The 27067-nt window shown below is 43.6% G+C and overlaps 12 non-coding genes across 12 annotated transcripts; all 12 read left to right on the top strand.

Moving 5' to 3' along the window:
• Positions 1–211: 211 nt before the first annotated feature.
• TRNAT-AGU (transfer RNA threonine (anticodon AGU)) lies at positions 212–285 on the top strand. Its single transcript has one exon. It is a non-coding gene; the product is annotated as a tRNA-Thr (tRNA).
• A 2028-nt stretch (positions 286–2313) lies between these two features.
• On the top strand, positions 2314–2387 carry TRNAT-AGU (transfer RNA threonine (anticodon AGU)). The gene has a single exon. It is a non-coding gene; the product is annotated as a tRNA-Thr (tRNA).
• A 1284-nt stretch (positions 2388–3671) lies between these two features.
• On the top strand, positions 3672–3745 carry TRNAI-AAU (transfer RNA isoleucine (anticodon AAU)). The gene has a single exon. It is a non-coding gene; the product is annotated as a tRNA-Ile (tRNA).
• Positions 3746–4409: 664 nt separating this feature from the next.
• Positions 4410–4483, top strand: TRNAT-AGU (transfer RNA threonine (anticodon AGU)). Its single transcript has one exon. It is a non-coding gene; the product is annotated as a tRNA-Thr (tRNA).
• Positions 4484–17915: 13432 nt separating this feature from the next.
• TRNAT-AGU (transfer RNA threonine (anticodon AGU)) lies at positions 17916–17989 on the top strand. Its single transcript has one exon. It is a non-coding gene; the product is annotated as a tRNA-Thr (tRNA).
• Positions 17990–19273: 1284 nt separating this feature from the next.
• TRNAI-AAU (transfer RNA isoleucine (anticodon AAU)) lies at positions 19274–19347 on the top strand. Its single transcript has one exon. It is a non-coding gene; the product is annotated as a tRNA-Ile (tRNA).
• Positions 19348–19995: 648 nt separating this feature from the next.
• On the top strand, positions 19996–20068 carry TRNAT-AGU (transfer RNA threonine (anticodon AGU)). The gene has a single exon. It is a non-coding gene; the product is annotated as a tRNA-Thr (tRNA).
• A 1285-nt stretch (positions 20069–21353) lies between these two features.
• TRNAI-AAU (transfer RNA isoleucine (anticodon AAU)) lies at positions 21354–21427 on the top strand. The gene has a single exon. It is a non-coding gene; the product is annotated as a tRNA-Ile (tRNA).
• A 671-nt stretch (positions 21428–22098) lies between these two features.
• On the top strand, positions 22099–22172 carry TRNAT-AGU (transfer RNA threonine (anticodon AGU)). The gene has a single exon. It is a non-coding gene; the product is annotated as a tRNA-Thr (tRNA).
• Positions 22173–23456: 1284 nt separating this feature from the next.
• On the top strand, positions 23457–23530 carry TRNAI-AAU (transfer RNA isoleucine (anticodon AAU)). Its single transcript has one exon. It is a non-coding gene; the product is annotated as a tRNA-Ile (tRNA).
• A 2029-nt stretch (positions 23531–25559) lies between these two features.
• Positions 25560–25633, top strand: TRNAI-AAU (transfer RNA isoleucine (anticodon AAU)). Its single transcript has one exon. It is a non-coding gene; the product is annotated as a tRNA-Ile (tRNA).
• A 670-nt stretch (positions 25634–26303) lies between these two features.
• TRNAT-AGU (transfer RNA threonine (anticodon AGU)) lies at positions 26304–26377 on the top strand. Its single transcript has one exon. It is a non-coding gene; the product is annotated as a tRNA-Thr (tRNA).
• Positions 26378–27067: the final 690 nt, after the last annotated feature.

The following is a 27067-nucleotide window of genomic DNA, read 5'->3' on the forward strand; positions in this document are numbered from 1 at the left end:
GTAAATATTGCAAAATGAATACAGATATGTACACCTAATGATATACGTTTGTCGTGACCCTCTTTGTAATTTTTCCATACCATGTTCAGGTTTTTCTTTCTCCATTTTCTTGTCGGTAGTAGCTGGATAAAAATTTTGAGACAGAAAAGTATGGAGTGCCTCACAGTGATACCGACACAGAAGGTACAATGGTTCTAAGTGAGTGGAAATAGGCGCTGTGGCTAAGTTGGTTAAAGCGCCTGTCTAGTAAACACGAGATCCTGAGTTCGAATCTCAGCAGTGCCTTGTTTTTACACAACCTCATACAAGACTTTTTGTTTGATTAAAGACTCATTGTCTGCAAACACAATTTCTCCTATTATAATTATCCTCATGTACACAATGCTCCTCCTTAAAACCTAAAGATGTTTCGGGTTTTTACCTGCCATTGTAATGTACCACCAGCCACCAGTATCTTTAATTTTCAAAGCCAATCAGTTTGGTTTTGTGACGTGAAAAGATGTTTTTAAGCTTCGCTCGCTTCAAAGTACAACCTAGGCAGCAGTAATGCAAGCTTCAAACAACAGTGCAGCACAGGCAGCACCTGAGTACCATTGCATTACTGACACTGTTACTGAAGAGGCAGAAGAGGTTCAAGCTTCAGTGCCTCAAGAACAGGCAACGCAAGGGCAGCAGAGTCTGATGGATTGTGAGAGCTTGGAAAATGACACTGTGTGCTGCGTGGAGCTAAAAATGCTGTATCCATAGTACTGTGCCAAGTTTTGGAGGCCACATCAGTGATATTGTGTTCTCTTAGGGAGACTTCACGTGAGGTTCTGGAGGCCTATTCTGAAATATTGTGTCTGTCCTGGGAGACTCCTACGGAGTATTGTCATGTGCATCACACCACACACGAAACGTCATGTCCAGTTCTTCATGGCTTACCAAGAGGTTTGATACTACTCTTCCAATGTTTGAATAACATAACGCTTGAGGTGTAAAAAGGAGGGAGCGGTCCTAGCAGAGTAGGACTGGAGGGCAGTCTGTGTTGGTTTGTGAACATCCCAGTTAAAGAGGTGAAATGTGCAGCATCTGCCTCAAAACACATACACTACATATAAGACTCTCATGACTGACAGTGTCACATGATTTGCACTATAAAAGTCACATACGTCATGGACCTGAGTAGCCCAAGTAGCTCGCCATGATCGTATAGTGGTTAGTACTCTGCGTTGTGGCTGCATCAACCTCGGTTCGAATCCGAGTCATGGCATTGCGGGTGGCAAAGTCATGGCAGTTGGGTGATATTTTTTATTTGCAATATACAGAGTATTATTATTTTTTAAATAACACCTGTCCCAAACACTTTGTTTTCTTTGAATTGTGAAATTGCCAGCTTTAATCATGAGAAGTCATTTCATTTTGATGCCACAGCTGTGGGGCAGAAGGGACAGAGTGTTTTAATACATGCAATGCTTACTTTTAATGTACTCTTGCATGTTGTAGCCCGTGTAATTGTGCAGAAATCGTTTTTGAGGAATGCAAAAACATTTCCTTGTGTAATAATACCTTTTCTGTATGAATGACTTGGCCGGTTAGCTCAGTTGGTTAGAGCGTGGTGCTAATAACGCCAAGGTCGGGGGTTTGATCCCCGTACCAGCCAGTATTTTTCACAATTAAAAGAGAGAAGTCATGCATTACAGTACAAGACGTTTAAAAACAACGTATAGGTTGTTTGTTTATTCTGGTCATTAACTGGGCTCTGATGGCTGATGTTTGTGCAAGGGTGAGTGTTGCTAGTACCATGTAAAGGGCACTGTGGTCTAACAGCCCCCAGCCTCCCTCTCCTATGGCTGGACGACCAGCCCGCTCCTTGGGTCTCTCAAAGTGCACTTTTTGAAGCCCTGTTTGAAGCTGGGACGCATCAACTAAAGGTGACACTTTCTCTCCAAAAGTGACGATTTCTCGGCTTCTCGTTGGGGTGTCCAGAGGTGACGAGAGGTGAAGGAAAGAGCACATGGGTTATGTAGGCATCATTAAATTGTCTGCTATGTATTAGTGATCTTTAACATCGTTACACTCTCGTTCAGTTTAACGTATGTATAGCACACTCGTCCACCCGTGTAAATATTGCAAAATGAATACAGATATGTACACCTAATGATATACGTTTGTCGTGACCCTCTTTGTAATTTTTCCATACCACGTTCAGGTTTTTCTTTCTCCATTTTCTTGTCGGTAGTAGCTGGATAAAAATTTAGAGACAGAAAAGTATGGAGTGCCTCACAGTGATACCGACACAGAAGGTACAATGGTTCTAAGTGAGTGGAAATAGGCGCTGTGGCTTAGTTGGTTAAAGCGCCTGTCTAGTAAACAGGAGATCCTGAGTTCGAATCTCAGCAGTGCCTTGTTTTTACACAACCTCATACAAGACTTTTTGTTTGATTAAAGACTCATTGTCTGCAAACACAATTTCTCCTATTATAATTATCCTCATGTACACAATGCTCCTCCTTAAAACCTAAAGATGTTTCGGGTTTTTACCTGCCATTGTAATGTACCACCAGCCACCAGTATCTTTAATTTTCAAAGCCAATCAGTTTGGTTTTGTGACGTGAAAAGATGTTTTTAAGCTTCGCTCGCTTCAAAGTACAACCTAGGCAGCAGTAATGCAAGCTTCAAACAACAGGTGCAGCACAGGCAGCACCTGAGTACCATTGCATTACTGACACTGTTACTGAAGAGGCAGAAGAGGTTCAAGCTTCAGTGCCTCAAGAACCGGCAACGCAAGGGCAGCAGAGTCTGATGGATTGTGAGAGCTTGGAAAATGACACTGTGTGCTGCGTGGAGCTAAAAATGCTGTATCCATAGTACTGTGCCAAGTTTTGGAGGCCACATCAGTGATATTGTGTTCTCTTAGGGAGACTTCACGTGAGGTTCTGGAGGCCTATTTTGAAATATTGTGTCTGTCCTGGGAGACTCCTACGGAGTATTGTCATATACATCACACCACATACGAAACATCATGTCCAGTTCTTCATGGCTTACCAAGAGGTTTGATACTACTCTTTCAATGTTTGAATAACATAACGCTTGAGGTGTAAAAAGGAGGGAGCGGTCCTTGCAGAGTAGGACTGGAGGGCAGTCTGTGTTGGTTTGTGAACATCCCAGTCAAAGAGGCGAAATGTGCAGCATCTGCCTCAAAACACATACACAACATATAAGACTCTGATGACTGGCAGTGTCACCTGATTTGCACTATAAAAGTCACATACGTCATGGGCCTTAGTAGCCCAAGTAGCTCGCCGTGATCGTATAGTGGTTAGTACTCTGCATTGTGGCTGCAGCAACCTCGGTTCGATTCCAAGTCATGGCATTGCGGTTGGCAATGTCATGGCAGTTGGGAGATATTTTTTATTTGCAATATACAGAGTATTATTATTTTTTAAATAACACCTGTCCCAAACACTTTGTTTTCTTTGATTTGTGAAATTGCCAGCTTTAATCATGAGAAGTCATTTCATTATGATGCCACAGCTGTGGGGCAGCAGGGACAGAGTGTTTTAATACATGCAATGCTTACTTTTAATGTACTCTTGCATGTTGTAGCCCGTGTAATTGTGCAGAAATCATTTTTGAGGAATGCAAAAACATTTCCTTGTGTAATAATACCTTTTCTGCATGAATGACTTGGCCGGTTAGCTCAGTTGGTTAGAGCGTGGTGCTAATAACGCCAAGGTCGCGGGTTCGATCCCCGTACCAGCCAGTATTTTTCACAATTAAAAGAGAGAAGTCATGCATTACAGTACAAGACGTTTAAAAACAACGTATAGGTTGTTTGTTTATTCTGGTCATTAACTGGGCTCTGATGTTTGTGCAAGGGTGAGTGTTGCTAGTACCATGTAAAAGGCACTGTGGTCTAACAGCCCCCTGCCTCCCTCTCCTATGGCTGGACGACCAGCCCGCTCCTTGGGTCTCTCAAAGTGCACTTTTTGAAGCCCTGTTTGAAGCTGGGACGCATCAACTAAAGGTGACACTTTCTCTCCAAAAGTGACGATTTCTCGGCTTCTCGTTGGGGTGTCCAGAGGTGACGAGAGGTGAAGGAAAGAGCACATGGGTTATGTAGGCATCATTAAATTGTCTGCTATGTATTAGTGATCTTTAACATCGTTACACTCTCGTTCAGTTTAACGTATGTATAGCACACTCGTCCACCCGTGTAAATATTGCAAAATGAATACAGATATGTACACCTAATGATATACGTTTGTCGTGACCCTCTTTGTAATTTTTCCATACCACGTTCAGGTTTTTCTTTCTCCATTTTCTTGTCGGTAGTAGCTGGATAAAAATTTAGAGACAGAAAAGTATGGAGTGCCTCACAGTGATACCGACACAGAAGGTAAAATGGTTCTAAGTGAGTGGAAATAGGTGCTGTGGCTTAGTTGGTTAAAGCGCCTGTCTAGTAAACAGGAGATCCTGAGTTCGAATCTCAGCAGTGCCTTGTTTTTACACAACCTCATACAAGACTTTTTGTTTGATTAAAGACTCATTGTCTGCAAACACAATTTCTCCTATTATAATTATCCTCATGTACACAATGCTCCTCCTTAAAACCTAAAGATGTTTCGGGTTTTTACCTGCCATTGTAATGTACCACCAGCCACCAGTATCTTTAATTTTCAAAGCCAATCAGTTTGGTTTTGTGACGTGAAAAGATGTTTTTAAGCTTCGCTCGCTTCAAAGTACAACCTAGGCAGCAGTAATGCAAGCTTCAAACAACAGGTGCAGCACAGGCAGCACCTGAGTACCATTGCATTACTGACACTGTTACTGAAGAGGCAGAAGAGGTTCAAGCTTCAGTGCCTCAAGAACCGGCAACGCAAGAGCAGCAGAGTCTGATGGATTGTGAGAGCTTGGAAAATGACACTGTGTGCTGCGTGGAGCTAAAAATGCTGTATCCATAGTACTGTGCCAAGTTTTGGAGGCCACATCAGTGATATTGTGTTCTCTTAGGGAGACTTCACGTGAGGTTCTGGAGGCCTATTTTGAAATATTGTGTCTGTCCTGGGAGACTCCTACGGAGTATTGTCCTATACATCACACCACATACGAAACATCATGTCCAGTTCTTCATGGCTTACCAAGAGGTTTGATACTACTCTTCCAATGTTTGAATAACATAACGCTTGAGGTGTAAAAAGGAGGGAGCGGTCCTTGCAGAGTAGGACTGGAGGGCAGTCTGTGTTGGTTTGTGAACATCCCAGTCAAAGAGGCGAAATGTGCAGCATCTGCCTCAAAACACATACACAACATATAAGACTCTGATGACTGGCAGTGTCACCTGATTTGCACTATAAAAGTCACATACGTCATGGGCCTTAGTAGCCCAAGTAGCTCGCCGTGATCGTATAGTGGTTAGTACTCTGCATTGTGGCCGCAGCAACCTCGGTTCGAATCCAAGTCATGGCATTGCGGTTGGCAATGTCATGGCAGTTGGGAGATATTTTTTATTTGCAATATACAGAGTATTATTATTTTTTAAATAACACCTGTCCCAAACACTTTGTTTTCTTTGATTTGTGAAATTGCCAGCTTTAATCATGAGAAGTCATTTCATTATGATGCCACAGCTGTGGGGCAGCAGGGACAGAGTGTTTTAATACATGCAATGCTTACTTTTACTGTACTCTTGCATGTTGTAGCCCGTGTAATTGTGCAGAAATCGTTTTTGAGGAATGCAAAAACATTTCCTTGTGTAATAATACCTTTTCTGTATGAATGACTTGGCCGGTTAGCTCAGTTGGTTAGAGCGTGGTGCTAATAACGCCAAGGTCGGGGGTTTGATCCCCGTACCAGCCAGTATTTTTCACAATTAAAAGAGAGAAGTCATGCATTACAGTACAAGACGTTTAAAAACAACGTATAGGTTGTTTGTTTATTCTGGTCATTAACTGGGCTCTGATGTTTGTGCAAGGGTGAGTGTTGCTAGTACCATGTAAAAGGCACTGTGGTCTAACAGCCCCCAGCCTCCCTCTCCTATGGCTGGACGACCAGCCCGCTCCTTGGGTCTCTCAAAGTGCACTTTTTGAAGCCCTGTTTGAAGCTGGGACGCATCAACTAAAGGTGACACTTTCTCTCCAAAAGTGACGATTTCTCGGCTTCTCGTTGGGGTGTCCAGAGGTGACGAGAGGTGAAGGAAAGAGCACATGGGTTATGTAGGCATCATTAAATTGTCTGCTATGTATTAGTGATCTTTAACATCGTTACACTCTCGTTCAGTTTAATGTATGTATAGCACACTCGTCCAACCGTGTAAATATTGCAAAATGAATACAGATATGTACACCTAATGATATACGTTTGTCGTGACCCTCTTTGTAATTTTTCCATACCATGTTCAGGTTTTTCTTTCTCCATTTTCTTGTCGGTAGTAGCTTGTGGAAAAGTAAATTTTGCCATGTTGTATGTGCCTACGTGTTCCCCACTTTATGTTATATGTGCATGATCGATATGCATGTATTCCCTCATGATCGATTAAAGACGCACTTACAGTTGTGTCCAACTCTAGTATGCCAGTTTCCAGTTTTCGTGAAAGCAACGAGTATTAGGCCTATGTTGCCACGTTTACAGTGTGCACGTTAATTCATCGCATTGTCCCCGTTCCTAGGCCTCAAAAGGGCCCGGACATCAGATTCAAGCTCCAGTCTCCTGAACCCACTCCGAGGAGTGATGCAGCCCCCACCTGCATCCCTGACCCTTCACTTATTTCCTGCCGCGCGGTGCCCGGCCCGGCCTGGCTCTGCCTGCCTGTCTGCCAAGAGTATGTTATGCTTCTAGTTATCAGTCCAGCCCTCCTTCTCTGCATTCCTAAGCTACTGAGCTGCATCAACAGTTCCAGCTACGGTCTAGTCTTTCTGTCTCCATGTAAGAGAAATACTGTATTAATATTCATAGAATATTCCTAGCACACGCAATACATGTAGAATAATGCATGCACCAGCCTTAGTGTCAAGTAGCCTTTGCCCTGATAACTTTTGGATTCTATCAACATGTACTCCAAACACCAGATACCAGATATGCCATAGGTACATGTCGTCCTGGCACCGCAGACTTTAGTCTCCTCTTCTAGTGCAGAAGTCATAGCCCCCAGTTCTCCCTGGTAACACGTCATTGCCCGTTTGCGCGCACCACTAGGTTAAAGGTCCCAGCTACTCGAGTAGCCCCCTCCATGTTTCCGCCCCATTCATGACACTTCTGTGACGTTTCATACCACATGTTTCATTACACGCCCTGTACACGCCTTTCTTTCTCCACCCATGCACTCTTATCTTACGTTTGTCATAAGTTACGCCTACTGTATGTAATCTATTTGAAATGTATTACTATATATATGCTGCACTCTCGATGAAGCATTGCAACTGCCTTCCGTCCTTCCTGTTTTATTTCAGGCTGTCCCGTTCCAGTCCCTTCCCTTTTGCCTGAATAAAATCCTTTTGACTCGGACACATCGGATCCTGCCTCTTATTTATTGAGCTATCTGTTATTGTTAATATAGTCAAAAATAGTCCCGGTATTATTTATTTATATACCACATAATGGCGCCCGAATAGGGACGAGCCCCTTCCTCACGCGCTGGCGATGCCACGCAGGTCCCCTGACCCTCTACAGCCGTGACGGAACTCTACTGCGCACCGGCAGATATTTCTGCTTCAAGTCTCCCTCAGGCCCACGGAGGAAACGGAGTCAGCGGTCCGACATCCAGACGAAGCGGTGTGGAATGCGGTTCGTCCCGACCAGAGCCCAAGCCGAGAGAGCAAGGTCCGAAGTATCCGGAGGCCCACCTATAACCGAAGTTTCCGAAGTTCGTAGTCCGACGTCGTCGCAGTCCAGTCAAGTCCAGTCCGAGGCCTTCCAGTTTCTGCTTTCCCGGTGAGTACCGTCGCAGGGGAAGTATCTAGACAGGAGCATTAGTTTGTTCCTGGTCCGATGGGTTTGGGTACGCAGATCCAGAACGAAGTATTCACCTAGGTGGATACGGGTCCTGACGTGTCTCTTTATGGGACCGGTATGTTCTGTACTGTTTTAGCAGTGCATCCAGTAAGTCTAGAAAGTTCCGTTCTCGAGAAATTCATGTGTTCTGTTTTCAGTGTATCAGGTAATATTCTGTTCGAACTGTTATCAATGTATTTTTATGTCGTGGTATGAGTGCTTTGTTCGCTATATTATTACTGTGATTATTGTGTATTGTGTTCCAAGTATCTTCTTGTAATGCCTTTATTCTCGAAATTACGTCAGTTAAAGACCAGAAAAGGGTTACTCGAAGAAGCAGTTCCTGTCCCTCCTAGGGACAGTCCAGGACATTTTATGTATCACAAGCATGGCTTAGATGCCATAATATATCTAGACTTATGGGCGGACTATACCAAGGAACTAGAAGAGAAATATAGATGGCCCGCATCAGGTACATGGGATGCCGAGTGCATCATGCGAGTAGAAGAAGCATTATGGAAAAAGAAAGCCAGACAGTCCCAGAAAGATGCCATTGAGTTATGGCGCAAAGAATCTCATAAGAGAACCGAAAAAGAATTCAGAAAAACAGAATTAAGTAGGGAATCCGCAGAAAAAGCCCAAGAAAGGGAATTAATTGAAGAAGGTGAACGTGTTAAAGCAGAACAGTCAGACAGACAGAGAAATGCCCTTATTAAAGGTATGTATCCTCTTCTTGCCGAGGGCTTGCCAAAAGCAACCCCGGAAGCACCCTGTAATTTCCCGCCACCATTGGTCCCGATTAAGCTACGTCACAAACCGACCGCAGCTTATATTTTTCTCTCGTCCTATTTGGACGATACAGTCCCAGAATATACAAATCCTATTCCGCCTGTTCCCGTTAATAATGTAATTCCTGTTCCTCCAGCCGCTGGTCCCGTGGGTCCAGTTAATGTTACAATACCTGTTACAGTACCCCCGGCCCAGCCCACAGTACATGTACCCGTTTCGTCAGTCACTCTACCAGCACGTACAGTATACACCGACGATTCCAGTTTAGGAGCCGCGGGGGGAGGTTCTCTTCGTACCCCGCCTCAAACCAGACGGCTGACGCTGCATGAACTAGCGTTACAGCGTACGCCAAAAATGACTACATACGCAGATATCAAGCGAGCCCTTACTGAATGCCGTTATGATCCAGTTCCAGGCGAAGGTCATATGGTCATATATTCATTACGTTTAAGACGGGTTGTCGACTATTTGGACACCCTGCCCGATATGGGAGAACATCTAGACAGAATATATCGTTTTATCCGTACAGGAGTGAATCCAGAAAGTATTCACGAAGCCATGGTTCAAAGAAAAGTCGAGACTCAGCTCATGCTTCTAAAGTTTTTGATTAATTGTTTGATAAGAGAGCACGATACTCCAGAAAAAGATCCGGAAGAAATGAGAGCCCTGACTAGGTGGAGTGACAATATAGCCGAGGGAAAACACAAGACACAGAACTGTATAGAGAGTATGTACAAGAAAATTCGTAGGGAAATCATAAAGTTACACGAGAAACAAGAAGCAAGACAAGCAACCGAGAAAGAGAATGACCCTTCTACAGAAGAGGTAGACGACGAGAATCCATCCAGAATAGCGTATGTAGGTAGAACTAGACTTTCCGACCGACATTCACGCCCAGATTACAAGAAAGTTTTTCCTCCTCCAGCACCAGAACAGTGTTCTCTTGAGCAAGTATTTCAAGCTACCGATCACATTCTGAAATCACGAATAGGGTATAGCGAGCTTAGTACAATGCATGAACAAGAACTAGCCCGATCGGCAGTCCGGTGGACTACTGATTCTACCACTTTTCCAGACGAAATAGTGGCTCAAACGTTTCTGAAATTGCCCCCAGCCGAACAGCGACTGGTGGGTATGTATATGATCCAGCACCTCATTACGCTGTATGAGGATCAACATTCTGATCCAGGTCCTCTACACGATGTATTGAACGAGTTACTCCAGTACAGATGGAAAGGTCTAGGTACCGATTTAATTAGCGTCATTCTAGAACAGCGCCACAAATACCGAACGTTTCTGAATCCACATTTTGTTCATGTCTCACCCCCAGAAAGTAAATCATTCTACATAGACAGACAGAATCCGTTACGAGAAGTACATCCAGTCAAGAAAGAGGGGGGTGGTCTAGAACGAGTGTTTGTTTATCACAAAGATGGAACTCTTAGAGATGAAAAAGTTAATTCCCTGTCATGACAAAGACCCAGCAGGGTTCCACCGTGAATTAAAAGACATGCTCCGTATGGGAGAATACACGTATCCTGATATCATTAAAATGCTAAAGGTCCTGTTGCCTGCGGGCATATATGAAAAACTCAAGGAAAAAGAATGGGAGGTGGGAGAGAAAAAGATAGATTGGACAGCTCTAGAAACTGAAGATAATATACGAGTACCAGGTACCGGTCTTGGGGATAAAGCTAAAGAATTGCCCGAGTTATTAATACAAGTTTTGCCAAGATTACTAGCCACGAAAAAGGAAGATTGGGATGCCATCTCAGCCTGTAAACAGAAACAAGACGAAGATACTAGTGATTTCTATTCTAGATTTGAAAAATGTTTTATTATTAATAGTGGTCTGAAAACAAGTAGTGAATCATACCCTCATCTTTTTGTTACCAAACTAGTCGAGAATTCAAGTCCACAAGTTAAAAATCGAGTCCTGAAAGTCGAAAGTACCTGGCAAGCTAATACTCCGTCACAGATGCTTCAAATGCTCCAGTACCACCAGAACAGAATCAGGGAAGAGCAGGAACACGAAAGGAGACGTATGAAAGACACGAAAATGAAAGTATTAGTTGCACAGTCTGTTCCACAAGACAGTCAGAAGAGGGGTCCGAATCAAGCCAGTCATTCTGCAGCTCCCGTTAAAGGGACATGCAATTACTGTAAACAGCCAGGTCATTTTATAAACGAGTGTGCAGTTCTGAAACACAACATAGCTACTGGTAAAACTAAAGAAAGACCACGTCCGCCTAGACAAGAACAAGTTCCACAGACTTCCCAGCCACCACAGAATGCACAACAGTCAGTTACCGCACCGCAGCCTATAGCTGCAACACAGCATGTTACACAGCAGATGTACCAGTATGCACAGTCAGAGTATCCAGATTATCAGCCATATTCATGAAACAGCCTAGAGAGGGAGGTAGGCTTGCCTCTCATCGAGATACCTGTAGATCAAGAGGGTCCCTATGTACACAGTCAAGTATTGGGGAAAGACAGAAAGTTTCTGATTGATACAGGGGCAAGTAGGACTACCATCAGTCATGACGAGGTTCCAGGGGCTCCACTCTCAGGCTCTAGAAATGTTTCCCTTGGATTTTCAGGAAAGCCTATCGTTAATGAAATATCGAAACCAGTTACTCTAGAAGTTGGTCCATTGTCCCGAACTACAGATTTGTTACTCACGAAATCTTGTCCAGAAAATTTGTTAGGCATTAAAACATTGAAAGAATTAGGGGCAGTCATTTGCTGCTCCCCAGAAGGGGTCCGCCTGTTCTTGCGTGATTTTAAAGGTCATTATGTATTACGTGATTTTGATCCAAGATTATTGAATGTACCACAGCATTTATGGGCGCAAGGTCCAACTGATGTAGGTTGTATGCATATCACACCCCATCGTGTGACTCTGAAGCAAGGTGTTGTTTTACCACGAATCAGACAGTACAAATTGCCACCTGAGGCTGTAGCAGCCTTATCCAAAATTATTGATGAGCTTATTGTTCAAGGAGTGGTTGTAGAAACTGACTCCAATATATGTAATTCTCCTATCATTCCAGTCCTGAAACGTACGGATCCAAATGCACCTCCAGTTTATCGATTAGTGATTGACCTTCGAGAACTTAATAAGTGTATTATACCTCAGTACCCAGTAGTCCCAGATATTTCTTCTCTATTGACAGCCATTGATTCTGAAGCTACATTCTTTACAGTTATCGATCTCAAGAACGCATTTTTCAGTGTTCCCATTCATCCAGACAGCCAGTTCCTTTTCGGATTCTGTTTAAATGGAAGAAGCTATAAATTCACACGAGCACCTCAAGGTTTCGCAGAAAGTCCTAGTATTTACAGTCAAGCACTTAAGAGACAACTAGACAATATTCACATGCCAACTGACACTGCCCTGCTCCAGTATGTCGATGATCTACTGATCACAGTCCGTTCTGAACGTGACTGCGAGCGTGCGTCACTTACAGTTCTGTATTTTCTGGCCGACATGGGGCACAAGGTGTCCCCTTCCAAATTGCAATTCTGTGTCCAGCAAGTGGTCTACTTAGGACACTTACTGTCCAAGAGGGGTAGGCAGTTGACACCTGACCGTATCCAGTTAATAGCATGTCTTCCACAGCCCAAGACACAGAAGGAGGTACGAGCTTTTATCGGCCTCACTTCTTACTGCAGACAATGGATTCCTCAGTATGCATTTCTAGCCAAGCCACTGATACAGTTAACGACACAGGAGGCAGCCGCATCGACTGTCCTCCCTTGGACCCAGGAACATACACTTGTTTTTAATGAGTTAAAGAAAGCTTTATGTAATGCACCCGTTCTGGCAACACCGAACTACAGTAAGCCTTTTACACTTTTTGTCACAGAACGTGATGGTACTGCATTATCTGTTCTCACACAAGATCAAGCAGGACAATACAAGCCCTGTGCTTATTTTTCTAGCACATTAGATCCAGTAGCCCAGGCTCTGCCTGCGTGCCTCAAGTCAGTAGCAGCCACAGCTCTAGCTATCAGACAGAGTGATTCCATAGTGTTAGGACACTCCCTGACAGTACAAGTTCCACACTCCGTGGAAGTTCTTTTAAACCGAACACAGACTCAGCACTTGACAATTGCACGTTTAACAGGTTATGAACTGACATTGTTCCAGCCACACATAGAAATCAGACGCTGCAACATTTTAAATCCAGCTACACTGTTACCGTCAGTTACTTCAAATTCTGCCACACATGACTGTGTGGAAGTTGTTAACACCATGACAAAGCCTAGACAAGACTTGACAGATATTGCATTATCTGATCCCGACCTGACACTTTATGTGGATGGTTCATGTATGAGAACAAGTACAGGAGAACTAGTAGCCGCGTATGCAGTGACTACTGACACTGAAGTTATAGAAACACATCGTATTGACACCCTGTCTGCTCAAGCAGCAGAGCTCATCGCTCTGACCCAAGCCTGCATACGTGCCAAGAACCTGAAGGTTAACATATACACAGATTCACGTTATGCATTCGGAGTCGTACACGACTTTGGAGTGCTCTGGCAGGAGAGAGGTTTCATGACTTCTCATGGGACCAAGATTCAGCATGGCCCCCTCATTCAAGCTCTGTTAGATGCAATACATTTACCGACAGCTATCGCTATCATGAAGTGCAAGGCACATACGAAAGTCACTGACATCATTTCCCAAGGTAACGATCTAGCAGATCGAACAGCCAAGCTCACAGCTCAGACTCCAGACATTCCAGTTAATACGACACAGACAAACATTCCAGAACAGACTACTTGTATGACAGTTAAGGACCCTACACAAGATGTACTAGATATACAGTTACATGCTACTCCCGATGAAATCAAGAAATGGTCCGAACAAGGAGGGGTCCAGACAGATCAAGGATGGTTGACGAAGGGAAAAGCCACATGGTTTCTCCCCGACTCTATGGTTCAAATCATTATTAACACCGCACATAGTCCAGCACATTTAGGAGAAAAAACCATGTTAGACAGTATCCAGAACCTCTGGTTCAACAAGCATTTACGAGCAGCAGCCAAGCAGAAATACGTACCTGTATGATATGTTGTCAGTTCAATCCAGGTAAAAGTGTCCCGGTGGAACAAGGTGGATTCCATCCTCCTGACCACCCTTTTGAGGTCCTCCAAATGGATTACATTCAGATGGAGCGATGTCGAGGTTTCAAGTATGTTCTCGTAGTTGTATGTGCTTTGTCCAGGTGGACAGAGGCATATCCAGTTCCAGATTATACAGCCGCGACCACTGCCAGGCAGTTGGTTCGTGAGTATTTTCCCCGCTATGGATTACCTAGGGTCGTGTATTCAGATAACGGCCAGCCATTCTCATCCGAGCTCATGAAACAAGTTTCCCTTCTGTTAGGGTACCAGTGGAAGTTCCATTGTGTACGCCATCCTGAAGCAGCCGGTCTCGTAGAGAGACATAACCAGACTTTGAAAATCCGCATAGCCAAAGTGTGTGCAGAGAAAGGTGTAGATTGGATAGTAGCACTACCAGTTGCCCTTTTCTATATGAGAATGGTCGCTCACTCCCGTTCAGGTCTATCTCCCTACGAGATAGTATTTGGTCGCCCCCCCAACATGTGGGGTGCACCTAGACCCCGTAGCATTACCGATATTGACAGTAATATGCTGACAGATTACCTTGCCTCCTTGATGTCTGCACTACAATCTTGTCGTTCACAGGTTGCCGCTGCATTTCCAGACAACACTGAAGTGAAACCGCATGAAGTCGTTCCGGGGGATTTTGTTTTGGTGCGCAATTTTGACCGTTCAAGTCCGCTGGAGCCCCGTTGGAAGCAGCCCCGTCTTGTCCTCCTTACCACCCGGACTGCAGTGAAGCTCGAAAACCGCAAGGGGTGGCTACATATGAGCCACATCAAGAAATTCCATGGACTGAAACCTAAGACATTTCTCAAGGACTGCCCCGTCCCCAAGGACTGTCCAGACTATGAATCTAAAATACCCCTGTTAGAGAAAACTCTGCAGCAGGAGTATAAAGCAAAACTCCGGTCTAGTAAAGTAAGTCAGCCAGTTTAATTGTCTAAGTCCCTCTCGGGTGAAACGGTTAGACAGGTTCCTGACATGTATGAGATAGACCCACACAGTGAGAGAGTTAGTCAAAACTCTAAAAGATGTATTATCGTTCTATTCTTTTTATTGTTCCTAAGTCTTATGGTTACATGCATAAGTTATGCGTTACATTTATGTTTTCCTATTTCACATGTACATATGTTTTCTAATGTTACAGTAGAGCACACATTTAGTGACCTGCCTCCTCACGAGTTATCCTATCGTCTTGCTATGCGTAACAACACTTTTATCCGAATGTTGCATTATTCACACCAGACCAGCAATGCCACTAATTGTTGGGTGTGTGGTCGACTCCCCCCTTTCCAGACACCGAAGGGAGTTCTGCCACTCTTTCCCTATCCGTTTTCACATAATGGTTCGTGTGGAGCATGGTCCACGTTAACGTCATCCTCAACTGATATGTCCCTTCTGAATCGAACATGTTTCCCAGACAAGCAAGGTCTTACCCATAGAACAGGGTTAGATCTAGAAAATGAAGTATATGATTTAGGTAATTATTCCTCGAATTTCATGGTCTTGAATGTTCAGTCCGATACTACTCCAGATTTGCCTGCTATTTCAGTACTACCAGTTAAAGGCGAATTATGTGTCAGAAAGAATGGTTCCGCACATGTAGGACATAGTGATTGTACTACTGTGGTCGAGTATAGTGACAGTGGGAAATCTATTTTCAAAGCCTCACGTCATTCTTATTTTGTTTGTGGTCAGACCGCATATGTTCGTCTGCCCCTAGATTGGGATGGAACATGTTATATTGCCTTCCTACTGCCACCAGTTTTTCTAGCCCCATCCGATTATCACAGAAACACACATCTAGTCCACATTAGACATAGAAGGGAGACTGAGTCCCCAATTGTCGATCAAACTGAAACTACTCTAGAACAATATCAAGACTTCAATAAAGGTTTCTTTTTCTTTATAGGACCTGTCCAGAATAGTAAGTTAATACGTAGGCTAACCAGAACCCTTGAAGCAGTAGTGAATGAGACTACTTCCGCTCTAGGTAACTTAACCGAAGAGCAATTTGCTATGCATTTTGTTGTGCTCCAAAATCGTCTCGTTCTTGACGTCATACTGGCCGATAGAGGAGGAGCTTGTAGAGTCATCGGATCTAGTTGCTGCATTTTCATTCCTAATAACGCGCCGTCTGTTTATTCAGCTATAACCAGACTTCATAAAATTGCCCATCAGTTACACCAGAATCCAGGCACCTGGACATGGTCCGGTTGGCTCTGGAGTATCATATCTGCCTGGGGATGGAAAGTATTGTCATTCCTAGGTATAGCAGTAATGATCATATTCAGTTGCTGCCTCTGTTTACAATGTGGCCCTGCGATTTGCGGCATGTGTGCTACCTCTTGTATTCCTAGTCCTAAGTCCCGTTCCAAGACAATTCGAGACGAGCAAATGATGCTATATGAACAGATAGATGGTATCATGAATATTGATGTTTCCTGATGGAAACGTAGGGCACAAGGAGGGAATGTGGAAAAGTAAATTTTGCCATGTTGTATGTGCCTACGTGTTCCCCACTTTATGTTATATGTGCATGATCGATATGCATGTATTTTTTTTATTTATTTATTTATTTTAGCAACTTATAAAGCGCCTGGTGACCCGAGGGCATCCCCGCGCTATAGAGATTAAATCCTGCTGAGGGGGATAAGGGAGAAGGGTTTATTTAGGAAACAGGAGGGTTTTAAGTTTTTTCCTGAACGTCAGGTAATTGGGCTCCAGTCTGAGGGAGCGTGGGAGGGAGTTCCAACCAGTGGACGCTTTTACAGAGAAACGTCGGCCTCCGGTACGTGTCCTCTTGAATTTGGGAATATTGGCCAGGTGCTCGTTCTCAGATGTATTCCCTCATGATCGATTAAAGACGCAATTACAGTTGTGTCCAACTCTAGTATGCCAGTTTCCAGTTTTCGTGAAAGCAACGAGTATTAGGCCTATGTTGCCACATTTACAGTGTGCACGTTAATTCATCGCATTGTCCCCGTTCCTAGGCCTCAAAAGGGCCCGGACATCAGATTCAAGCTCCAGTCTCCTGAACCCACTCCGAGGAGCGATGCAGCCCCCACCTGCATCCCTGACCCTTCACTTATTTCCTGCCGCGCGGTGCCCGGCCCGGCCTGGCTCTGCCTGCCTGTCTGCCAAGAGTATGTTATGCTTCTAGTTATCAGTCCAGCCCTCCTTCTCTGCATTCCTAAGCTACTGAGCTGCATCAACAGTTCCAGCTACGGTCTAGTCTTTCTGTCTCCATGTAAGAGAAATACTGTATTAATATTCATAGAATATTCCTAGCACACGCAATACATGTAGAATAATGCATGCACCAGCCTTAGTGTCAAGTAGCCTTTGCCCTGATAACTTTTGGATTCTATCAACATGTACTCCAAACACCAGATACCAGATATGCCATAGGTACATGTCTTCCTGGCACCGCAGACTTTAGTCTCCTCTTCTAGTGCAGAAGTCATAGCCCCCAGTTCTCCCTGGTAACACGTCATTGCCCGTTTGCGCGCACCACTAGGTTAAAGGTCCCAGCTACTCGAGTAGCCCCCTCCATGTTTCCGCCCCATTCATGACACTTCTGTGACGTTTCATACCACATGTTTCATTACACGCCCTGTACACGCCTTTCTTTCTCCACCCATGCACTCTTATCTTACGTTTGTCATAAGTTACGCCTACTGTATGTAATGTATTTGAAATGTATTACTATATATATGCTGCACTGTCGATGAAGCATTGCAGCTGCCTTCCGTCCTTCCTGTTTTATTTCAGGCTGTCCCGTTCCAGTCCCTTCCCTTTTGCCTGAATAAAATCCTTTTGACTCGGACACATCGGATCCTGCCTCTTATTTATTGAGCTATCTGTTATTGTTAATATAGTCAAAAATAGTCCCGGTATTATTTATTTATATACCACAAGCTGGATAAAAATTTTGAGGAGACAGAAAAGTATGGAGTGCCTCACAGTGATACCGACACAGAAGGTACAATGGTTCTAAGTGAGTGGAAATAGGCGCTGTGGCTAAGTTGGTTAAAGCGCCTGTCTAGTAAACACGAGATCCTGAGTTCGAATCTCAGCAGTGCCTTGTTTTTACACAACCTCATACAAGACGTTTTGTTTGATTAAAGACTCATTGTCTGCAAACACAATTTCTCCTATTATAATTATCCTCATGTACACAATGCTCCTCCTTAAAACCTAAAGATGTTTCGGGTTTTTACCTGCCATTGTAATGTACCACCAGCCACCAGTATCTTTAATTTTCAAAGCCAATCAGTTTGGTTTTGTGACGTGAAAAGATGTTTTTAAGCTTCGCTCGCTTCAAAGTACAACCTAGGCAGCAGTAATGCAAGCTTCAAACAACAGGTGCAGCACAGGCAGCACCTGAGTACCATTGCATTACTGACACTGTTACTGAAGAGGCAGAAGAGGTTCAAGCTTCAGTGCCTCAAGAACAGGCAACGCAAGGGCAGCAGAGTCTGATGGATTGTGAGAGCTTGGAAAATGACACTGTGTGCTGCGTGGAGCTAAAAATGCTGTATCCATAGTACTGTGCCAAGTTTTGGAGGCCACATCAGTGATATTGTGTTCTCTTAGGGAGACTTCACGTGAGGTTCTGGAGGCCTATTCTGAAATAATGTGTCTGTCCTGGGAGACTCCTACGGAGTATTGTCATGTGCATCACACCACACACGAAACGTCATGTCCAGTTCTTCATGGCTTACCAAGAGGTTTGATACTACTCTTCCAATGTTTGAATAACATAACGCTTGAGGTGTAAAAAGGAGGGAGCGGTCCTTGCAGAGTAGGACTGGAGGGCAGTCTGTGTTGGTTTGTGAACATCCCAATCAAAGAGGTGAAATGTGCAGCATCTGCCTCAAAACACATACACTACATATAAGACTCTCATGACTGACAGTGTCACCTGATTTTCACTATAAAAGTCACATACATCATGGGCCTGAGTAGCCCAAGTAGCTCGCCGTGATCGTATAGTGGTTAGTACTCTGCGTTGTGGCCGCTGCAACCTCGGTTCGAATCCAAGTCACGGCATTGCGGGTGGGAATGTCATGGCAGTTGGGAGATATTTTTTATTTGCAATATACAGAGTATTATTATTTTTTAAATAACACCTGTCCCAAACACTTTGTTTTCTTTGATTTGTGAAATTGCCAGCTTTAATCATGAGAAGTCATTTCATTATGATGCCACAGCTGTGGGGCAGCAGGGACAGAGTGTTTTAATACATGCAATGCTTACTTTTAATGTACTCTTGCATGTTGTAGCCCGTGTAATTGTGCAGAAATCGTTTTTGAGGAATGCAAAAACATTTCCTTGTGTAATAATACCTTTTTTGTAAGAATGACTTGGCCGGTTAGCTCAGTTGGTTAGAGCGTGGTGCTAATAACGCCAAGGTCGCGGGTTCGATCCCCGTACTTGCCAGTACTTTTCACAACTAAAATAGAAAAGTCATGCATTACAGTACAAGACGTTTAAAAACAACGTATAGGTTGTTTGTTTATACTGGGCTCTGATGGCTGATGTTTGTGCAAGGGTGAGTGTTGCTAGTACCATGTAAAGGGCACTGTGGTCTAACAGCCCCCAGCCTCCCTCTCCTATGGCTGGACGACCAGCCCGCTCCTTGGGTCTCTCAAAGTGCACTTTTTGAAGCTGGGACGCATCAACTAAAGGTGACACTTTCTCTCCAAAAGTGACGATTTCTCTGCTTCTTGTTGGGGTGTCCAGAGGTGACGAGAGGTGAAGGAAAGAGCACATGGGTTATGTAGGCATCATTAAATTGTCTGCTATGTATTAGTGATCTTTAACATCGTTACACTCTCGTTCAGTTTAACGTATGTATAGCACACTCGTCCACCCGTGTAAATATTGCAAAATGAATACAGATATGTACACCTAATGATATACGTTTGTCGTGACCCTCTTCGTAATTTTTCCATACCATGTTCAGGTTTTTCTTTCTCCATTTTCTTGTCGGTAGTAGCGGAATACAAATTTAGAGACAGAAAAGTATGGAGTGCCTCACAGTGATACCGACACAGAAGGTACAATGGTTCTAAGTGAGTGGAAATAGGCGCTGTAGCTTAGTTGGTTAAAGCGCCTGTCTAGTAAACAGGAGATCCTGAGTTCGAATCTCACAGTGCCTTGTTTTTACACAACCTCATACAAGACTTTTTGTTTGATTAAAGACTCATTGTCTGCAAACACAATTTCTCCTATTATAATTATCCTCATGTACACAATGCTCCTCCTTAAAACCTAAAGATGTTTCAGGTTTTTACCTGCCATTGTAATGTACCACCAGCCACCAGTATCTTTAATTTTCAAAGCCAATCAGTTTGGTTTTGTGACGTGAAAAGATGTTTTTAAGCTTCGCTCGCTTCAAAGTACAAACCTAGGCAGCAGTAATGCAAGCTTCAAACAACAGGTGCAGCACAGGCAGCACCTGAGTACCATTGCATTACTGACACTGTTACTGAAGAGGCAGAAGAGGTTCAAGCTTCAGTGCCTCAAGAACAGGCAACGCAAGGGCAGCAGAGTCTGATGGATTGTGAGAGCTTGGAAAATGACACTGTGTGCTGCGTGGAGCTAAAAATGCTGTATCCAAAGTACTGTGCCAAGTTTTGGAGGCCACATCAGTGATATTGTGTTCTCTTAGGGAGACTTCACGTGAGGTTCTGGAGGCCTATTCTGAAAAATTGTATCTGTCCTGGGAAACTCCTACGGAGTATTGTCATGTACATCACACCACACACGAAACGTCATGTCCAGTTCTTCATGGCTTACCAAGAGGTTTGATACTACTCTTCCAATGTTTGAATAACATAACGCTTGAGGTGTAAAAAGGAGGGAGCGGTCCTAGCAGAGTAGGACTGGAGGGCAGTCTGTGTTGGTTTGTGAACATCCCAGTCAAAGAGGCGAAATGTGCAGCATCTGCCTCAAAACACATACACAACATATAAGACTCTGATGACTGACAGTGTCACCTGATTTGCACTATAAAAGTCACATACGTCATGGACCTGAGTAGCCCAAGTAGCTCTCCGTGATCGTATAGTGGTTAGTACTCTGCGTTGTGGCCGCAGCCACCTCGGTTCGAATCCAAGTCATGGCATTGCGTGTGGCAATGTCATGGCAGTTGGGAGATATTTTTTATTTGCAATATACAGAGTATTATTATTTTTTAAATAACACCTGTCCCAAACACTTTGTTTTCTTTGATTTGTGAAATTGCCAGCTTTAATCATGAGAAGTCATTTCATTATGATGCCACAGCTGTGGGGCAGAAGGGACAGAGTATTTTGATACATGCAATGCTTACTTTTAATGTACTCTTGCATGTTGTAGCCCGTGTAATTGTGCAGAAATCGTTTTTGAGGAATGCAAAAACATTTCCTTGTGTAATAATACCTTTTCTGTAAGAATGACTTGGCCGGTTAGCTCAGTTGGTTAGAGCGTGGTGCTAATAACGCCAAGGTCGCGGGTTCGATCCCCGTACTGGCCAGTATTTTTCACAATTAAAATAGAAAAGTCATGCATTACAGTACAAGACGTTTAAAAACAATGTATAGGTTGTTTGTTTATTCTGTTCATTAACTGGGCTCTGATGGCTGATGTTTGTGCAAGGGTGAGTGTTGCTAGTACCATGTAAAGGGCACTGTGGTCAAACAGCCCCCAGCCTCCCTCTCCTATGGCTGGACGACCAGCCCCCTCCTTGGGTCACTCAAAGTGCACTTTTTGAAGCCCTGTTTGAAGCTGGGACGCATCAACTAAAGGTGACACTTTCTCTCCAAAAGTGACGATTTCTCGGCTTCTCGTTGGGGTGTCCAGAGGTGACGAGAGGTGAAGGAAAGAGCACATGGGTTATGTAGGCATCATTAAATTGTCTGCTATGTATTAGTGATCTTTAACATCGTTACACTCTCGTTTAGTTTAACGTATGTATAGCACCCTCGTCCACCCGTGTAAATATTGCAAAATGAATACAGATATGTACACCTAATGATATACGTTTGTCGTGACCCTCTTTGTAATTTTTCCATACCATGTTCAGGTTTTTCTTTCTCCATTTTCTTGTCGGTAGTAGCTGGATAAAAATTTAGAGACAGAAAAGTATGGAGTGCTTCACAGTGATACTGACACAGAAGGTACAATGGTTCTAAGTGAGTGGAAATAGGCGCTGTGTCTTAGTTGGTGAAAGCACCTGTCTAGTAAACAGGAGATCCTGAGTTCGAATCTCAGCAGTGCCTTGTTTTTACACAACCTCATACAAGACTTTTTGTTTGATTAAAGACTCATTGTCTGCAAACACAATTTCTCCTATTATAATTATCCTCATGTACACAATGCTCCTCCTTAAAACCTAAAGATGTTTCGGGTTTTTACCTGCCATTGTAATGTACCACCAGCCACCAGTATCTTTAATTTTCAAAGCCAATCAGTTTGGTTTTGTGACGTGAAAAGATGTTTTTAAGCTTCGCTCGCTTCAAAGTACAACCTAGGCAGCAGTAATGCAAGCTTCAAACAACAGGTGCAGCACAGGCAGCACCTGAGTACCATTGCATTACTGACACTGTTACTGAAGAGGCAGAAGAGGTTCAAGCTTCAGTGCCTCAAGAACAGGCATCGCAAGGGCAGCAGAGTCTGATTGATTGTGAGAGCTTGGAAAATGACACCGTGTGCTGCGTGGAGCTAAAAATGCTGTATCCATAGTACTGCGCCAAGTTTTGGAGGCCACATCAGTGATATTGTGTTCTCTTAGGGAGACTTCACGTGAGGTTCTGGAGGCCTATTCTGAAATATTGTGTCTGTCCTGGGAGACTCCTACGGAGTATTGTCATGTGCATCACACCACATACGAAACATCATGTCCAGTTCTTCATGGCTTACCAAGAGGTTTGATACTACTCTTCCAATGTTTGAATAACATAACGCTTGAGGTGTAAAAAGGAGGGAGCGGTCCTAGCAGAGTAGGACTGGAGGGCAGTCTGTGTTGGTTTGTGAACATCCCAGTCAAAGAGGCGAAATGTGCAGCATCTGCCTCAAAACACATACACAACATATAAGACTCTGATGACTGACAGTGTCACCTGATTTGCACTATAAAAGTCACATACATCATGGGCCTGAGTAGCCCAAGTAGCTCCCGTGATTGTATAGTGGTTAGTACTCTGCGTTGCGGCCGCAGCCACCTCGGTTCGAGTCCGAGTCACGGCATTGCGGGTGGCAATGTCATGGCAGTTGGGAGATATTTTTTATTTGCAATATACAGAGTATTAATACTTTTTTAAATAACACCTGTCCCAAACACTTTGTTTTCTTTGATTTGTGAAATTGCCAGCTTTAATCATGAGAAGTCATTTAATTATGATGCCACAGCTGTGGGGCAGAAGGGACAGAGTGTTTTAATACATGCAATGCTTACTTTTAATGTATTCTTGCATGTTGTAGCCAGTGTAACTGTGCAGAAATCGTTTTTGAGGAATGCAAAAACATTTTCTTGTGTAATAATACCTTTTCTGTAAGAATGACTTGGCCGGTTAGCTCAGTTGGTTAGAGCGTGGTGCTAATAACGCCAAGGTCGCGGGTTCGAGCCCCATACTGGCCAGTATTTTTCACAATTAAAATAGAAAAGTCATGCATTACAGTACAAGACGTTTAAAAACAACGTATAGGTTGTTTGTTTATTCTGGTCATTAACTGGGCTCTGATGGCTGATGTTTGTGCAAGGGTGAGTGTTGCTAGTACCATGTAAAGGGCACTGTGGTCTAACAGCCCCCAGCCTCACTCTCCTATGGCTGGACGACCAGCCCGCTCCTTGGGTCTCTCAAAGTGCACTTTTTGAAGCCCTGTTTGAAGCTGGGACGCATCAACTAAAGGTGACACTTTCTCTCCAAAAGTGACGATTTCTCGGCTTCTCGTTGGGGTGCCCAGAGGTGACGAGAGGTGAAGGAAAGAGCACATGGGTTATGTAGGCATCATTAAATTGTCTGCTATGTATTAGTGATCTTTAACATCGTTACACTCTCGTTCAGTTTAACGTATGTATAGCACACTCGTCCACCCGTGCAAATATTGCAAAATGAATACAGATATGTACACCTAATGATATACGTTTGACGTGCCCTCTTTGTTAATTTTTCCATACCATGTTCAGGTTTTTCTTTCTCCATTTTCTTGTCGGTAGTAGCTGGATAAAAATTTAGAGACAGAAAAGTATGGAGTGCCTCACAGTGATACCGACACTGAAGGTACAATGGTTCTATGTGAGTGGAAATAGGCGCTGTGGCTTAGTTTGCTAAAGCGCCTGTCTTGTAAACAGGACATCCTGAGTTTGAATATCAGCAGTGCCTTATTTTTACACAACCTCATACAAGACTTTTTGTTAGATTAAAGACTCATTGTCTGCAAACACAATTTCTCCTATTATAATTATCCTCATGTATACAATGCTCCTCCTTAAAACCTAAAGATGTTTTGGGTTTTTACCTGCCATTGTAATGTACCACCAGCCACCAGTATCTTTAATTTTCAAAGCCAATCAGTTTGGTTTTGTGACGTGAAAAGATGTTTTTAAGCTTCGCTCACTTCAAAGTACAACCTAGGCAGCAGTAATGCAAGCTTCAAACAACAGGTGCAGCACAGGCAGCACCTGAGTACCATTGCATTACTGACACTGTTACTGAAGAGGCAGAAGAGGTTCAAGCTTCAGTGCCTCAAGAACAGGCAACGCAAGGGCAGCAGAGTCTGATGGATTGTGAGAGCTTGGAAAATGACACTGTGTGCTGCGTGGGGCTAAAAATGCTGTATCCATAGTACTGCGGCAAGTTTTGGAGGCCACATCAGTGATATTGTGTTCTCTTAGGGAGACTTCACGTGAGGTTCTGGAGGCCTATTCTGAAATATTGTGTCTGTCCTGGGAGACTCCTACGGAGTATTGTCATATACATCACACCACACACGAAACATCATGTCCAGTTCTTCATGGCTTACCAAGAGGTTTGATACTACTCTTCCAATGTTTGAATACCATAACGCTTGAGGTGTAAAAAGGAGGGAGCGGTCCTTGCAGAGTAGGACTGGAGGGCAGTCTGTGTTGGTTTGTGAACATCCCAGTCAAAGAGGTGAAATGTGCAGCATCTGCCTCAAAACACATATACTACATATAAGACTCTCATGACTGACAGTGTCACCTGATTTGCACTATAAAAGTCACATACATCACGGGCCTGAGTAGCCCAAGTAGCTCGCCGTGATCGTATAGTGGTTAGTACTCTGCGTTGTGGCCATAGCAACCTCGGTTCGAATCCGAGTCACGGCATTGCGGGTGGCAATGTCATGGCAGTTGGGTGATATTTTTTATTTGCAATATACAGAGTATTATTATTTTTTAAATAACACCTGTCCCAATCACTTTGTTTTCTTTGATTTGTGAAATTGCCAGCTTTAATCATGAGAAGTCATTTCATTATGATGCCACAGCTGTGGGGCAGCAGGGACAGAGTGTTTTAATACATGCAATGCTTACTTTTAATGTACTCTTGCATGTTGTAGCCCGTGTAATTGTGCAGAAATCGTTTTTGAGGAATGCAAAAACATTTCCTTGTGTAATGATACCTTTTCTGTAAGAATGACTTGGCCAGTTAGCTCAGTTGGTTAGAGCGTGGTGCTAATAACGCCAAGGTCGCGGGTTCGATCCCCGCACCGGCCAGTTTTTTTCACAATTAAAAGAGAGTAGTCATGCATCACAGTACAAGACTTTAAAAACAACGTATAGGTTGTTTGTTTATTCTGGTCATTAACTGGGTTCTGATGGCTGATGTTTGTGCAAGGGTGAGTGTTGCTAGTACCATGTAAAGGGCACTGTGGTCTAACAGCCCCCAGCCTCCCTCTCCTATGGCTGGACGACCAGCCCGCTCCTTGGGTCTCTCAAAGTGCATTTTTTAAAGCCCTGTTTGAAGCTGGGACGCATCAACTAAAGGTGACACTTTCTCTCCAAAAGTGATGATTTCTCGGCTTCTCGTTGGGGTGTCCAGAGGTGACGAGAGGTGAAGGAAAGAGCACATGGGTTATGTAGGCATCATTAAATTGTCTGCTATGTATTAGTGATCTTTAACATCGTTACACTCTTGTTCAGTTTAACGTATGTATAGCACACTCGTCCACCCGTGTAAATATTGCAAAATGAATACAGATATGTACACCTAATGATATACGTTTGTCGTGACCCTCTTTGTAATTTTTCCATACCATGTTCAGGTTTTTCTTTCTCCATTTTCTTGTCGGTAGTAGCTGGATGAAAATTTAGAGACAGAAAAGTATGGAGTGCCTCACAGTGATACTGACACAGAAGGTACAATGGTTCTAAATGAGTGGACACAGGCGCTGTGGCTTAGTTGGTTAAAGCGCCTGTCTAGTAAATAGGAGATCCTGAGTTCGAATCTCAGCAGTGCCTTGTTTTTACACAACCTCATACAAGACTTTTTGTTTGATTAAAGACTCATTGTCTGCAAACACAATTTCTCCTATTATAATTATCCTCATGTACACAATGCTCCTCCTTAAAACCTAAAGATGTTTCGGGTTTTTACCTGCCATTGTAATTTACCACCAGCCACCAGTATCTTTAATTTTCAAAGCCAATCAGTTTGGTTTTGTGACGTGAAAAGATGTTTTTAAGCTTCGCTCGCTTCAAAGTACAACCTAGGCAGCAGTAATGCAAGCTTCAAACAACAGGTGCAGCACAGGCAGCACCTGAGTACCATTGCATTACTGACACTGTTACTGAAGAGGCAGAAGAGGTTCAAGCTTCAGTGCCTCAAGAACAGGCAACGCAAGGGCAGCAGAGTCTGATGGATTGTGAGAGCTTGGAAAATGACACTGTGTGCAGCGTGGAGCTAAAAATGCTGTATCCATAGTACTGTGCCAAGTTTTGGAGGCCACATCAGTGATATTGTGTTCTCTTAGGGAGACTTCACGTGAGGTTCTGGAGGCCTATTCTGAAATATTGTGTCTGTCCTGGGAGACTCCTACGGAGTATTGTCATGTGCATCACACCACATACGAAACGTCATGTCTAGTTCTTCATGGCTTACCAAGAGGTTTGATACTACTCTTCCAGTGTTTGAATAACATAACGCTTGAG

Source organism: Lissotriton helveticus, chromosome 12 (assembly GCF_964261635.1).
Source record: "Lissotriton helveticus chromosome 12, aLisHel1.1, whole genome shotgun sequence".
NCBI lineage: Eukaryota > Metazoa > Chordata > Amphibia > Caudata > Salamandridae > Lissotriton > Lissotriton helveticus.